We start from the raw sequence: 13,563 nt of genomic DNA, 5'->3' as shown, positions 1-13,563 counted from the left end.
ACCCCATTTAAGAAACGACACCCCTCAAGGTATTCAAAACTGATTTTACAAACTTTGTTAACCCTTTAAGTGTTCCACAAGAGTCAATGGCAAATGGAGATGAAATTTCTGAATTTCTATTTTTTTTTACTTTGCTTCACAAAAAGTGTAATATAGAGGAATCCAAAATCATATGTACCCTAAACTAGTACCAACAAAACTGCCACCTTATTCCGTAGTTTTCAAAATGGGGTCACCTTTTTGGAGTTTCTACTCTAGGGGTGCATCAGGGGGCTTCAAATGGGACATGGTGTAAATAAACCAGTCCAGCAAAACCTGCCTTCCAAAAACCACACGGCGCTCCTTTCCCTCTACACCCTGACGTGGGACCGTACAGCAGTTTACGACCACATATCGGGTGTTTCTGTAAACTGCAGAGTCAGGGCAATAAATATAGAGTTTTGTTAACCCTTGCTTTGTTAGTGGAAAAAATTGATTAAAATTGAAAATTTGGCAAAAAATTGAAATTCTGAAATTTCATCTCCATTTGCCATCAACTCTTGGGGAACACCTAAAGGGTTAATGATGTTTGTAAACTCAGTTTTGAATACCGTGAGGGGTGTCGTTTCTAGAATGGGGTCACTTTTGGGTGGTTTCTATTATGTAAGCCTCACAAAGTGACTTCAGACCTGAACTGGTCCCTAAAAAGTGGGTTTTTGAAAATTTCTGAACATTTTCAAGATTTGCATGTAAACTTCTAAGCCTTGTAACGTCCCTAAAAAATAAAATGGCATTCCCAAAATGATCCAAACATGAAGTAGACATATGGGGAATGTAAACTAATAGCTATTTTGGAAGTGTTACTATGTATTATAGAAGTAGTGAAATTGAAACGTGGAAATTTGCAAATTGTTCAAAAATTTTGGTAAATTTGTTATTTTCTTATAAATAAAAAAGATATTTTTTTTACTCCATTTTACCAGTGTTATGAAGTACACTATGTGACGAAAAAACAATCTCAGAACGGCCTGGATAAGTCAAAGCGTTTTAAAGTTATCAGCACTTAAAGTGACACTGGTCAGATTTTCAAAAAATTGCCTGGTCCTTAAGGTGAAATAAGGCTGTGTCTTTAACCCCTTAAGGAATCTGACCAGTGTCACTTTAAGTGCTGATAACTTTAAAACGCTTTTACCCAGGCCGTTCTGAGATTGTTTTTTCGTTACATATTGTCCTTTATGACACTGCTAAAATTGGGTCAAAAAAGTTAATTTTTTTCCATAAAAAAATACCAAATTTACCCAAAATTTGGAAAAATGTGCAAATTTCCAAGTTTCAATTTCTCTACTTCTATAATAAATAGTAATACCTCCAAAAATAGTTATTACTTTACATTCCCCATATGTCTACTTCATGTTTGCATCATTTTGGGAATGACATTTTATTTTTTGGGGACGTTACAAGGCTTAGAAGTTTAGATGCAAATCTTAAAATTTTTCAGAAATTTTCAAAAACCCAATTTTTAGGGACCAGTTCAGGTCTGAAGTCACATTGCGAGGCTTACATAATAGAAACCTCCCAAAAATGACCCCATTCTAGAAACTACACCCCTCAAGGTATTCAAAACTGATTTTACAAACTTTTTTAACCCTTTAGGTGTTCCACAAGAATTAAAGGGAACCTGTCACCTAAAAAACGCATATAAAAACGCCAGCAGTACCTCATAGTAGCCCCCAGTCTGTTAATAATCATATGTTTGATCCGTTAGTCGGATGCTTCATAGGTTCATAAAACGATGTTTTAAGCGCCATCAGCGCTATCTTGCCGGCCAGCTTGAAGTCAAGAGGGCAGCGGCTTCCTTGCTTCAAGCCAAGGTAGCCACGCCCCTAACCGTCCCCTCTCTTGTTAGATTGACAGCCTGCAGTGCGGCCAGGATCGCATAAGTCTCGCGCATGCGCGGTGCTCTCCTTGGTAAGGTTCCAGCGGTGCACTGCGCATGCGCGAGACTTATGCGATCCCGTCCGCACTGCAGGCTGTCAATCTAACAAGAGAGGGGACGGTTAGGGGCGTGGCTACCTTGGCTTGAAGCAAGGAAGCCGCTGACCTCTTGACTTCAAGCTGGCCGGCAAGATGGCGCTGATGGCGCTTAAAACATAGTTTTTTGAACCCATGGAGCATCCGACTAACCGATCAAACATATGATTATTAACAGACTGGGGGCTACTATGAGGTACTGCCGGCCGTTTTATATGCGTTTTTTAGGTGACAGGTTCCCTTTAATGGAAAATAGAGATACAATTTCCAAATTTCACTTTTTGGGCAGATTTTCCATTTTAATATTTTTTTTCCAGTTACAAAGCAAGGGTTAACAGCCAAACAAAACTCAATATTTATGGCCCTGATTCTGTAGTTTACAGAAACACCCCATATGTGGTCGTAAACCGCTGTACGGGCACACGGCAGGGCGCAGAAGGAAAGGAACGCAGTATGGGTTTTGGAAGGGAGATTTTGCTGGACTGTTTTTTTTGACGCCATGTCCCATTTGAAGCCCCCCTGATGCACCCCTAGAGTATAAACTCCAAAAAAGTGGCACCATTTTAGAAACTACGGGATAGGGTGGCAGTACTGTTGGTACTATTTTATGGTACATATGATTTTTGGATGCTCTATGTTACACTTTTTGTGAGGCAAGGTAACAAGAAATAGCTGTTTTGGCACCGTTTTTATTTTTTGTTATTTACAACATTCATCTGACAGGTTAGATCATGTGGTAATTTTATAGACCAGGTTGTCACGGATGTGGCGATACCGAATATGTATACTTTTAATTTTATTTATGTAAGTTTTACACAATGATTTCTTTTTTGAAGCAAAAAAATCATGTTTTAGTGTTTCCATTGTCTGAGAGACATATTTTTTTCAGTTTTTGGGCGATTACCTTGGGTAGGGTATGATTTTTGCGGGATGAGATGACGGTTTTATTGGCACTATTTTCGGGTGCATATGACTTTTTGATTGCTTGCTATTACACTTTTTGTGATGTAAGGTGACAAAAAAATTGTTTATTTAGCACAGTTTTTATTTTAAATTTTTTACGGTGTTCATCTGAGGGGTTAGGTCATGTGATATTTTTATAGAGCCGGTCAATACGGATGCGGCGATACCTAATATGTAAACTTTTATTTATTTATGTAAGCTTTACACAATAACAGCTTTTTTAAAACAAAAAAAAAAAGATGTTTTAGTGTCTCCATATTCTGAGCCATAGTTTTTTTTATTTTTTGGGCGATTATCTCAGGTAGGGGCTCATTTTTTGCGGGATGAGGTGACGGTTCTATTGGTACTATTTTGGTCAGCAAACGCCTTTTTGATCGATAGCTGTTGTACTTTTTGTGATGTAAATTGACAAAAAAATGGTTTATTTAGGACAGTTTTTATTTTTTACGGTGTTCATCTGAGGGGTTAGGTCATGTGATATGTTTATAGAGCCGGATACAGATGCGGCAATACCTAATATGTATACTTTTTTCCCCCCCTATTTTTTACCAATTTTTTTTTACTTTATTTGGGGAAAATGACGTTTTTGTTTATTTTTACTTTTAATTTTTTTTGGGGGGAAACTTTATTTTGGTGATACAAACGTAAAAACACAAATGTAATTGCACTCTGCACCCAGCGCTCTGCACCCAGCACTCTGCACCCAGCGCTCTGCACCCAGCACTCTGCACCCAGCACTCTGCACCCAGCGCTCTGCACCCAGCGCTCTGCACCCAGCACTCTGCACCCAGCGCTCTGCACCCAGCGCTCTGCACCCAGCGCTCTGCACCCAGCGCTCTGCACCCAGCGCTCTGCACCCAGCACTCTGCACCCAGCGCTCTGCACCCAGCGCTCTGCACCCAGCGCTCTGCACCCAGCACTCTGCACCCAGCGCTCTGCACCCAGCGCTCTGCACCCAGCACTCTGCACCCAGCACTCTGCACCCAGCACTCTGCACCCAGCGCTCTGCACCCAGCACTCTGCACCCAGCACTCTGCACCCAGCGCTCTGCACCCAGCGCTCTGCACCCAGCACTCTGCACCCAGCGCTCTGCACCCAGCGCACTGCCCTGCCTCTATGCTGGATGCTGAATGAGGCATCAGTGCACACCTTGGCCAAAGCGTAATAAGCCACTCACCACGTCAAGGTCGCCTCTATGAGTGGTCCCTAACACTAGTTCCTACCTGTTATGGGCCATGACAGCCACACAAAGTCCAGGGAGCGCAGGTACAGCATGCACGCCAGGCACACTCTGCTTTTAACCCCGTCCGGTGCCATTACAGCTTCCATCGGATCCAGGGATGCAAGTACCAACATGCATGCTGAGCCCACTATATACTTCTCCTGGAGCCAAATGAACCCCCCACATTTGAAACTTTATTTTTTCAACTTTTTTTTCACTTTATTTTTTTGTCCCACTTTGGGACTTGAACTTTGGGGGTTCTAATCCTTTACAATGCATCCCAATACTTCTGTATTGGAATGCATTGGCTGTATGAGTAATACTGTGTGTATTACTCATACAGCTTCCGGCCTGTGAGATCCAGGGGGCTGGATCTCACAGGCTCTTCACCAGAAGGCAGCGCGATGCCTCAGGAAGGCATTGCGCTGCTTTACTGTCACGGAAGGTGTACAGGAAACAAGACAATACAAAATGAATATCCGACTCACTGGATCCAAAACTAAGGAGCAAAAGGGAGACCCCTGCACAAGACCTGGCTCTCTCCCTGACTGCTCAGCCTATGCGAACATCCCAATGGTAGATGATCGCATATCCTCGTACCTCGACTATATAACACCTGAACACCCTATAATAGTGAGGGGACACGACCACCGGCTTCCTACACTTGATACGGAGGGAGTCAGGGTCACCTGGGATCCAGCAAACAGGAAAACACAAATGAATGAACAAAACTTATCTGTAGAAGACTCAGAAGTAGGATCAGCATGCACACACTCCAGGAAGTAATATAAACCGCAAAGTGATGCAGTCTGGGAAGGGATTTAAAGTGATGCAATCAGTGCAACTACATGACAGCTGAGAGAGGGAAACGAGATGAGAAAATGAAAGCAAAACAAAGGGAAGCTCAAGGAGGAGGTTCTGAAAGACATCTGTCAGAGCTTCTCAGATGTCTGGTGGTGACATAGGTGTTGGATCTGCTCGCAGTGGCTCGTATGTTTGGCGCTCCGACAGCTGTGAAATGGCTTCACTTAAGTACATAGATTTGTCCATGACAACAATGGCACTTCAATGCGCCCGCAAGCCCTACCTCGGCAGGATGACGTCACTATCTCTGACGTCACCCGCCGATGCCACTGGCAATCGGCCATTTATAGTCAGACGAGCATAACAACAAGGATTGTCCTCGCCTCCCTGCCGCCAATGAGGTAACTCTTCTTATACTTACCTGCTTTATGAGACGCCTCTTGACTCACAGTACTCTACACCAGAGTAGATCTTTACTCCATATATTACCCTCTATTTTCACTCATTATCGGCCCTTTTATGACTGCTTACCTGAACATACAATCTCTTTAATGCCTAGAGCTTTAACCCTTTGCTTCTTGACGCTTACCTATACTATTTTCTGTTTTCTTTTACTGTGTACCAGTTCAAAGCTAAGATTTAATGTGTTAATTGCAGATCCTGTTATAAAAGGTCTAACGATAGACCGAAATGTTCGGGGAACACAGTGTGGCTAATATACTCTCTACTCCTGGTGTTAATTGCAGATCCCGTTAAAAAAGGTCTATTGATTTATCCAATCAGAGCCTGGTCTGTGCTCACAATGTGCCATCCTCAGTACACCCTGCATACAGCCAATCAGAGCCTGGTCTGTGCTCACAATGTGCCATCCTCAGTATACCCTGCATACAGCCATCAGAGCCTGGTCTGTGCTCACAATGTGCCAGCCTCAGTACACCCTGCATACAGCCAATCAGAGCCTGGTCTGTGCCCACAATGTGCCAGCCTCAGTACACCCTGCATACAGCCAATCAGAGCCTGGTCTGTGCCCACAATGTGCCATCCTCAGTACACCCTGCATACAGCCAATCAGAGCCTGGTCTGTTCTCACAATGTGCCATCCTCAGTACACTCTGCATACAGCCAATCAGAGCCTGGTCTGTGCCCACAATGTGCCATCCTCAGTACACCCTGCATACAGCCAATCAGAGCCTGGTCTGTGCCCACAATGTGCCATCCTCAGTACACCCTGCATACAGCCATCAGAGCCTGGTCTGTGCTCACAATGTGCCAGCCTCAGTACACCCTGCATACAGCCATCAGAGCCTGGTCTGTGCTCACAATGTGCCATCCTCAGTACACCCTGCATACAGCCAATCAGAGCCTGGTGTGTGCTCACAATGTGCCATCCTCAGTACACCCTGCATACAGCCATCAGAGCCTGGTCTGTGCTCACAATGTGCCATCCTCAGTACACCCTGCATACAGCCAATCAGAGCCTGGTCTGTGCCCACAATGTGCCATCCTCAGTACACCCTGCATACAGCCAATCAGAGGCTAGTGTGTGCTCACAATGTGCCATCCTCAGTATACCCTGCATACAGCCAATCAGAGGCTGGTGTGTGCTCACAATGTGCCATCCTCATTATACCCTGCATACAGCCAATCAGAGCCTGGTCTGTGCTCACAATGTGCCATCCTCAGTACACCCTGCATACAGCCAATCAGAGCCTGGTCTGTGCCCACAATGTGCCATCCTCAGTACACCCTGCATAAAGCCAATCAGAGCCTGGTCTGTGCTCACAATGTGCCATCCTCAGTACACCCTGCATACAGCCAATCAGAGCCTGGTCTGTGCCCACAATGTGCCAGCCTTAGTACCACCTGCATACAGCCAATCAGAGGCTGGTCTGTGCTCATAATGTGCCATCCTCAGTACACCCTGCATACAGCCAATCAGAGCCTGGTCTGTGCTGACAATGTGCCAGCCTCAGTACACCCTGCATACAGCCAATCAGAGCCTGGTCTGTGCTCACAATGTGCCAGCCTCAGTACACCCTGCATACAGCCAATCAGAGCCTGGTCTGTGCCCACAATGTGCCATCCTCAGTACACCCTGCATACAGCCATCAGAGCCTGGTCTGTGCTCACAATGTGCCATCCTCAGTACACCCTGCATACAGCCAATCAGAGCCTGGTGTGTGCTCACAATGTGCCATCCTCAGTACACCCTGCATACAGCCATCAGAGCCTGGTCTGTGCTCACAATGTGCCATCCTCAGTATACCCTGCATACAGCCAATCAGAGCCTGGTGTGTGCTCACAATGTGCCATCCTCAGTACACCCTGCATATAGCCAATCAGAGCCTGGTCTGTGCTCACAATGTGCCATCCTCAGTACACCCTGCATACAGCCAATCAGAGCCTGGTCTGTGCCCACAATGTGCCATCCTCAGTACACCCTGCATACAGCCAATCAGAGCCTGGTCTGTGCTCACAATGTGCCATCCTCAGTACACCCTGCATACAGCCAATCAGAGCCTGGTCTGTGCCCACAATGTGCCAGCCTTAGTACCACCTGCATACAGCCAATCAGAGGCTGGTCTGTGCTCATAATGTGCCATCCTCAGTACACCCTGCATACAGCCAATCAGAGCCTGGTCTGTGCTGACAATGTGCCAGCCTCAGTACACTCTGCATACAGCCAATCAGAGCCTGGTCTGTGCTCACAATGTGCCAGCCTCAGTACACCCTGCATACAGCCAATCAGAGCCTGGTCTGTGCCCACAATGTGCCATCCTCAGTACACCCTGCATACAGCCAATCAGAGTCTGGTCTGTGCTGACAATGTGCCATCCTCAGTACACCCTGCATACAGCCAATCAGAGCCTGGTCTGTGCTGACAATGTGCCAGCCTCAGTACACCCTGCATACAGCCAATCAGAGCCTGGTCTGTGCTCACAATGTGCCAGCCTCAGTACACCCTGCATACAGCCAATCAGAGCCTGGTCTGTGCCCACAATGTGCCATCCTCAGTACACCCTGCATACAGCCATCAGAGCCTGGTCTGTGCTCACAATGTGCCATCCTCAGTACACCCTGCATACAGCCAATCAGAGCCTGGTGTGTGCTCACAATGTGCCATCCTCAGTACACCCTGCATACAGCCATCAGAGCCTGGTCTGTGCTCACAATGTGCCGTCCTCAGTATACCCTGCATACAGCCAATCAGAGCCTGGTGTGTGCTCACAATGTGCCATCCTCAGTACACCCTGCATACAGCCAATCAGAGCCTGGTCTGTGCTCACAATGTGCCATCCTCAGTATACCCTGCATACAGCCAATCAGAGCCTGGTCTGTGCCCACAATGTGCCATCCTCAGTACACCCTGCATACAGCCAATCAGAGCCTGGTCTGTGCTCACAATGTGCCATCCTCGGTACACCCTGCATACAGCCAATCAGAGCCTGGTCTGTGCCCACAATGTGCCAGCCTTAGTACCACCTGCATACAGCCAATCAGAGGCTGGTCTGTGCTCATAATGTGCCATCCTCAGTACACCCTGCATACAGCCAATCAGAGCCTGGTCTGTGCTGACAATGTGCCAGCCTCAGTACACCCTGCATACAGCCAATCAGAGCCTGGTCTGTGCTCACAATGTGCCAGCCTCAGTACACCCTGCATACAGCCAATCAGAGTCTGGTCTGTGCTGACAATGTGCCATCCTCAGTACACCCTGCATACAGCCAATCAGAGCCTGGTCTGTGCCCACAATGTGCCAGCCTTAGTACACCCTGCATACAGCCAATCAGAGCCTGGTGTGTGCTCACAATGTGCCATCCTCTGTATACCCTGCATACAGTCAATCAGAGCCTGGTCTGTGCCCACAATGTGCCAGCCTCAGTACACCCTGCATACAGTCAATCAGAGCCTGATCTGTGCCGACAATGTGCCATCCTCAGTACACCCTGCATACAGCCAATCGGAGCCTGGTCTGTGCTCACAATGTGCCATCCTCAGTACACCCTGCATACAGCCAATCAGAGCCTCGTCCGTGCTCACAGTGTGCCATCCTCAGTACACCCTGCATACAGCCAATCAGAGCCTGGTCTGTGCTCACAATGTGCCAGCCTCAGTACACCCTGCATACAGCCAATCATAGCCTGGTCTGTGCCCACAATGTGCCATCCTCAGTACACCCTGCATACAGCCAATCAGAGTCTGGTCTGTGCTGACAATGTGCCATCCTCAGTACACCCTGCATACAGCCAATCAGAGCCTCGTCCGTGCTCACAATGTGCCATCCTCAGTACACCCTGCATACAGCCAATCAGAGGCTGGTGTGTGCTCACAATGTGCCTGTCACAACCAGACAGCTGAGAAGCTCTGACAGAAGCCTTTCAGAACCTCCTCCCTGAGTTTTCTTTGTTTTTGGTTTTCAGTTCCTCATCTCGTTAGCCTCTCTCAGCTGTCATTTAGTTGGACTGATTGCATCCCTTTAAATTCCTCCCCATAATGCATTAGTGTGCGGTTTATACAACTTCTTGGAGTGTGTGTGCATGCTGATCCTATCAGTCTTCTACAAGTTAAGTGTTGTACATTAATTTGTGATTTTCTGTTTGCTGGATCCCAGGTGACCCTGACTCCCTCCGTGTTTAGTGTAGGGAGCCGGTGGTCGTGTCCCCTCGCTATTGTAGGGTGTTCAGGTGGTATATAGTCGAGGTACGTGGATATGCGATCATCCACCATTGGGATTTTCGCATAGGCTGAGCAGACAGGGAGAGAGCCAGGTCTTGTGCAGGGGTCTCTCTTTTGGTTCCTTAGCTTTGGATCCAGTGAGTCATATATGCATGTTGCTTTGTCTTGTCTCCTGTACACCTTCCGTGACATTATAAACCGCCAAAACCGTCTCAAGCATGGATCCGGTTTCACTTTTGACTGAACGCTTCATTCTGTGCGCAGGGGTCTCAGTCGCTGTCAGCCCCTTCTGAGCAGGAGCCCATGCAGCTGGGGTTGATTGCCTCTGACAATAGAAGATTCAGCCCGCATGGGAGGGTTTGTTTTTGTTGTGGAGGTATTAATCATTTGGCAAATGTTTGTCCCTCTAGGAGATTCAGGCAGTTTTCTGGGAGTAATAAAGAAACAAAAAGGAAAAAAATCTTTTAAAAATGTTCCATCTGTTGCTATTGGCAGGGTTGAGGCGGAAATTGAAGGTTTTCTGTTTGCTTGTAGTTCCCGTTTTGTCCTGCCTGCTAGGGTGGCGCTAGAGAGCAATAACATTTTTTGTGAGATTTTTGTAGATAGTGGAGCAGCGGTCAATCTCATTGATAGTCAATTTGCGATAACTCATGGTTTCCAGGTGCGCACTTTGGGAAAGGATATTCCTGTTTTTGCTATTGATTCCGTTCCACTTTCTGAAGCCTTTCAGAACCTCCTCCTTGAGTTTTCTTTGTTTTTGGTTTTCAGTTCCTCATCTCGTTCGCCTCTCTCAGCTGTCATGTAGTTGGACTGATTGCATCCCTTTAAATTCCTCCCCATAATGCATTACTGGGCGGCTTATACAGATTCCTGGAGTGTGTGTGCATGCTGATCCTATCAGTCTTCTACAAGTTAAGTGTTTTACATTCATTTGTGATTTTCTGTTTGCTGGATCCCAGGTGACACTGACTCCCTCCGTGTCTAGTGTAGGGAGCCGGTGGTCGTGTGCCTTCACTATTGTAGGGTGTTCAGGTGTTATATAGTCGAGGTACGTGGATATGCGATCATCCACCATTGGGATTATCGCATAGGCTGAGCAGTAAGGGAGAGAGCCAGGTCTGATGCAGGGGTCTCCCTTTTTGTTCCTTCGTTTTGGATCCAGTGAGTCATATATTCATTTTGCATTGTCTTGTTTCCTGTACACCTTCCGTGACAGTGCCATCCTCAGTACACCCTGCATACAGCCAATTAGAGCCTGGTGTGTGCTCACAATGTGCCATCCTCAGTACACCCTGCATACAGCCAATCAGAGGCTGGTGTGTGCCCACAATGTGCCATCCTCAGTATACCCTGCATACAGCCAATCAGAGCCCAGTCTGTGCTCATAATGTGCCATCCTCAGTACACCCTGCATACAGCCAATCAGAGCCTGGTCTGTGCCCACAATGTGCCATCCTCAGTACACCCTGCATACAGCCAATCAGAGGCTGGTGTGTGCCCACAATGTGCCATCCTCAGTATACCCTGCATACAGCCAATCAGAGCCTGGTGTGTGCTCACAATGTGCCATCCTTAGTACACCCTGCATACAGCCAATCAGAGGCTGGTGTGTGCTCACAATGTGCCATCCTCAGTATACCCTGCATACAGCCAGTCAGAGCCTGGTGTGTGCTCACAATGTGCCATCCTCAGTACACCCTGCATACAGCCAATCAGAGCCTGGTCTGTGCTCACAATGTGCCATCCTCAGTACACCCTGCATACAGCCAATCAGACCCTGGTCTGTGCTCACAATGTGCCATCCTCAGTATACCCTGCATACAGCCAATCAGAGCCTGGTCTGTGCCCACAATGTGCCATCCTCAGTACACCCTGCATACAGCCAATCAGACCCTGGTCTGTGCTCACAATGTGCCATCCTCAGTATACCCTGCATACAGCCATCAGAGCCTGGTCTGTGCTCACAATGTGCCATCCTCAGTACACCCTGCATACAGCCATCAGAGCCTGGTCTGTGCTCACAATGTGCCATCCTCAGTACACCCTGCATACAGCCATCAGAGCCTGGTCTGTTCTCACAATGTGCCATCCTCAGTACACCCTGCATACAGCCAATCAGAGGCTGGTCTGTGCTGACAATGTGCCAGCCTCAGTACACCCTGCATACAGCCAATCAGAGCCTGGTCTGTGCCCACGATGTGCCATCCTCAGTACACCCTGCATACAGCCAATCAGAGCCTGGTCTGTGCCGATGATGTGCCATCCTCAGTACACCCTGCATACAGCCAATCAGAGCCTGGTCTGTGCTCTCAATGTGCCATCCTCAGTACACCCTGCATACAGCCAATCAGAGCCTGGTCTGTGCTCACAATGTGCCATCCTCAGTACACCCTGCATACAGCCAATCAGAGCCTGATCTGTGCTTACAATGTGCCATCCTCAGTACACCCTGCATACAGCCAATCAGAGGCTGGTCTGTGCTGACAATGTGCCAGCCTCAGTACCACCTGCATACAGCCAATCAGAGCCTGGTCTGTGCCCACGATGTGCCATCCTCAGTACACCCTGCATACAGCCAATCAGAGCCTGGTCTGTGCCCATGATGTGCCATCCTCAGTACACCCTGCATACAGCCAATCAGAGCCTGGTCTGTGCTCACAATGTGCCATCCTCAGTACACCCTGCATAGAGCCAATCAGAGCCTGGTCTGTGCTCACAATGTGCCATCCTCAGTACACCCTGCATACAGCCAATCAGAGGCTGGTCTGTGCTGACAATGTGCCAGCCTCAGTACCACCTGCATACAGCCAATCAGAGCCTGGTCTGTGCCCACGATGTGCCATCCTCAGTACACCCTGCATACAGCCAATCAGAGCCTGGTCTGTGCCCATGATGTGCCATCCTCAGTACACCCTGCATACAGCCAATCAGAGCCTGGTCTGTGCTCACAATGTGCCATCCTCAGTACACCCTGCATACAGCCAATCAGAGCCTGGTCTGTGCTCACAATGTGCCATCCTCAGTACACCCTGCATACAGCCAATCAGAGCCTGATCTGTGCTTACAATGTGCCATCCTCAGTACACCCTGCATACAGCCAATCAGAGGCTGGTGTGTGCTCACAATGTGCCATCCTCAGTATACCCTGCATACAGCCAATCAGAGCCTGGTCTGTGCTCACAATGTGCCATCCTCAGTTCACCCTGCATACAGCCATCAGAGCCTGGTCTGTGCCCACAATGTGCCATCCTCAGTACACCCTGCATACAGCCATCAGAGCCTGGTCTGTGCCCACAATGTGCCATCCTCAGTACACCCTGCATACAGCCAGAGGCTGGTCTGTGCCGACAATGTGCCAGCCTCAGTACACCCTGCATACAGCCAATCAGAGCCCAGTCTGTGCTCACAATGTGCCACCCTCAGTACACCCTGCATACAGCCAATCAGAGCCTGGTCTGTGCACACAATGTGCCATCCTCAGTACACCCTGCATACAGCCAATCAGAGGCTGGGCTGTGCTGACAATGTGCCAGCCTCAGTACCACCTGCATACAGCCAATCAGAGCCTGGTCTGTGCTCACAATGTGCCATCCTCAGTACACCCTGCATACAGCCAATCAGAGCCTGGTCTGTGCTCACAATGTGCCATCCTCAGTACACCCTGCATACAGCCAATCAGAGGCTAGTCTGTGCTCACAATGTGCCATCCTCAGTACACCCTTCATACAGCCAATCAGAGCCTGGTCTGTGCCCACGATGTGTCATCCTCAGTACACCCTGCATACAGCCAATCAGAGCCTGGTCTGTGCCCATGATGTGCCATCCTCAGTACACCCTGCATACAGCCAATCAGAGCCTGGTCTGTGCTCACAATGTGCCATCCTCAG

Source organism: Bufo gargarizans, unplaced genomic scaffold (assembly GCF_014858855.1).
Source record: "Bufo gargarizans isolate SCDJY-AF-19 unplaced genomic scaffold, ASM1485885v1 original_scaffold_1782_pilon, whole genome shotgun sequence".
Classification (NCBI taxonomy): Eukaryota; Metazoa; Chordata; class Amphibia; order Anura; family Bufonidae; genus Bufo; species Bufo gargarizans.
The sequence above is the reverse complement of the archived record's forward strand: the minus strand, read 5'-3'. Positions refer to the sequence as shown.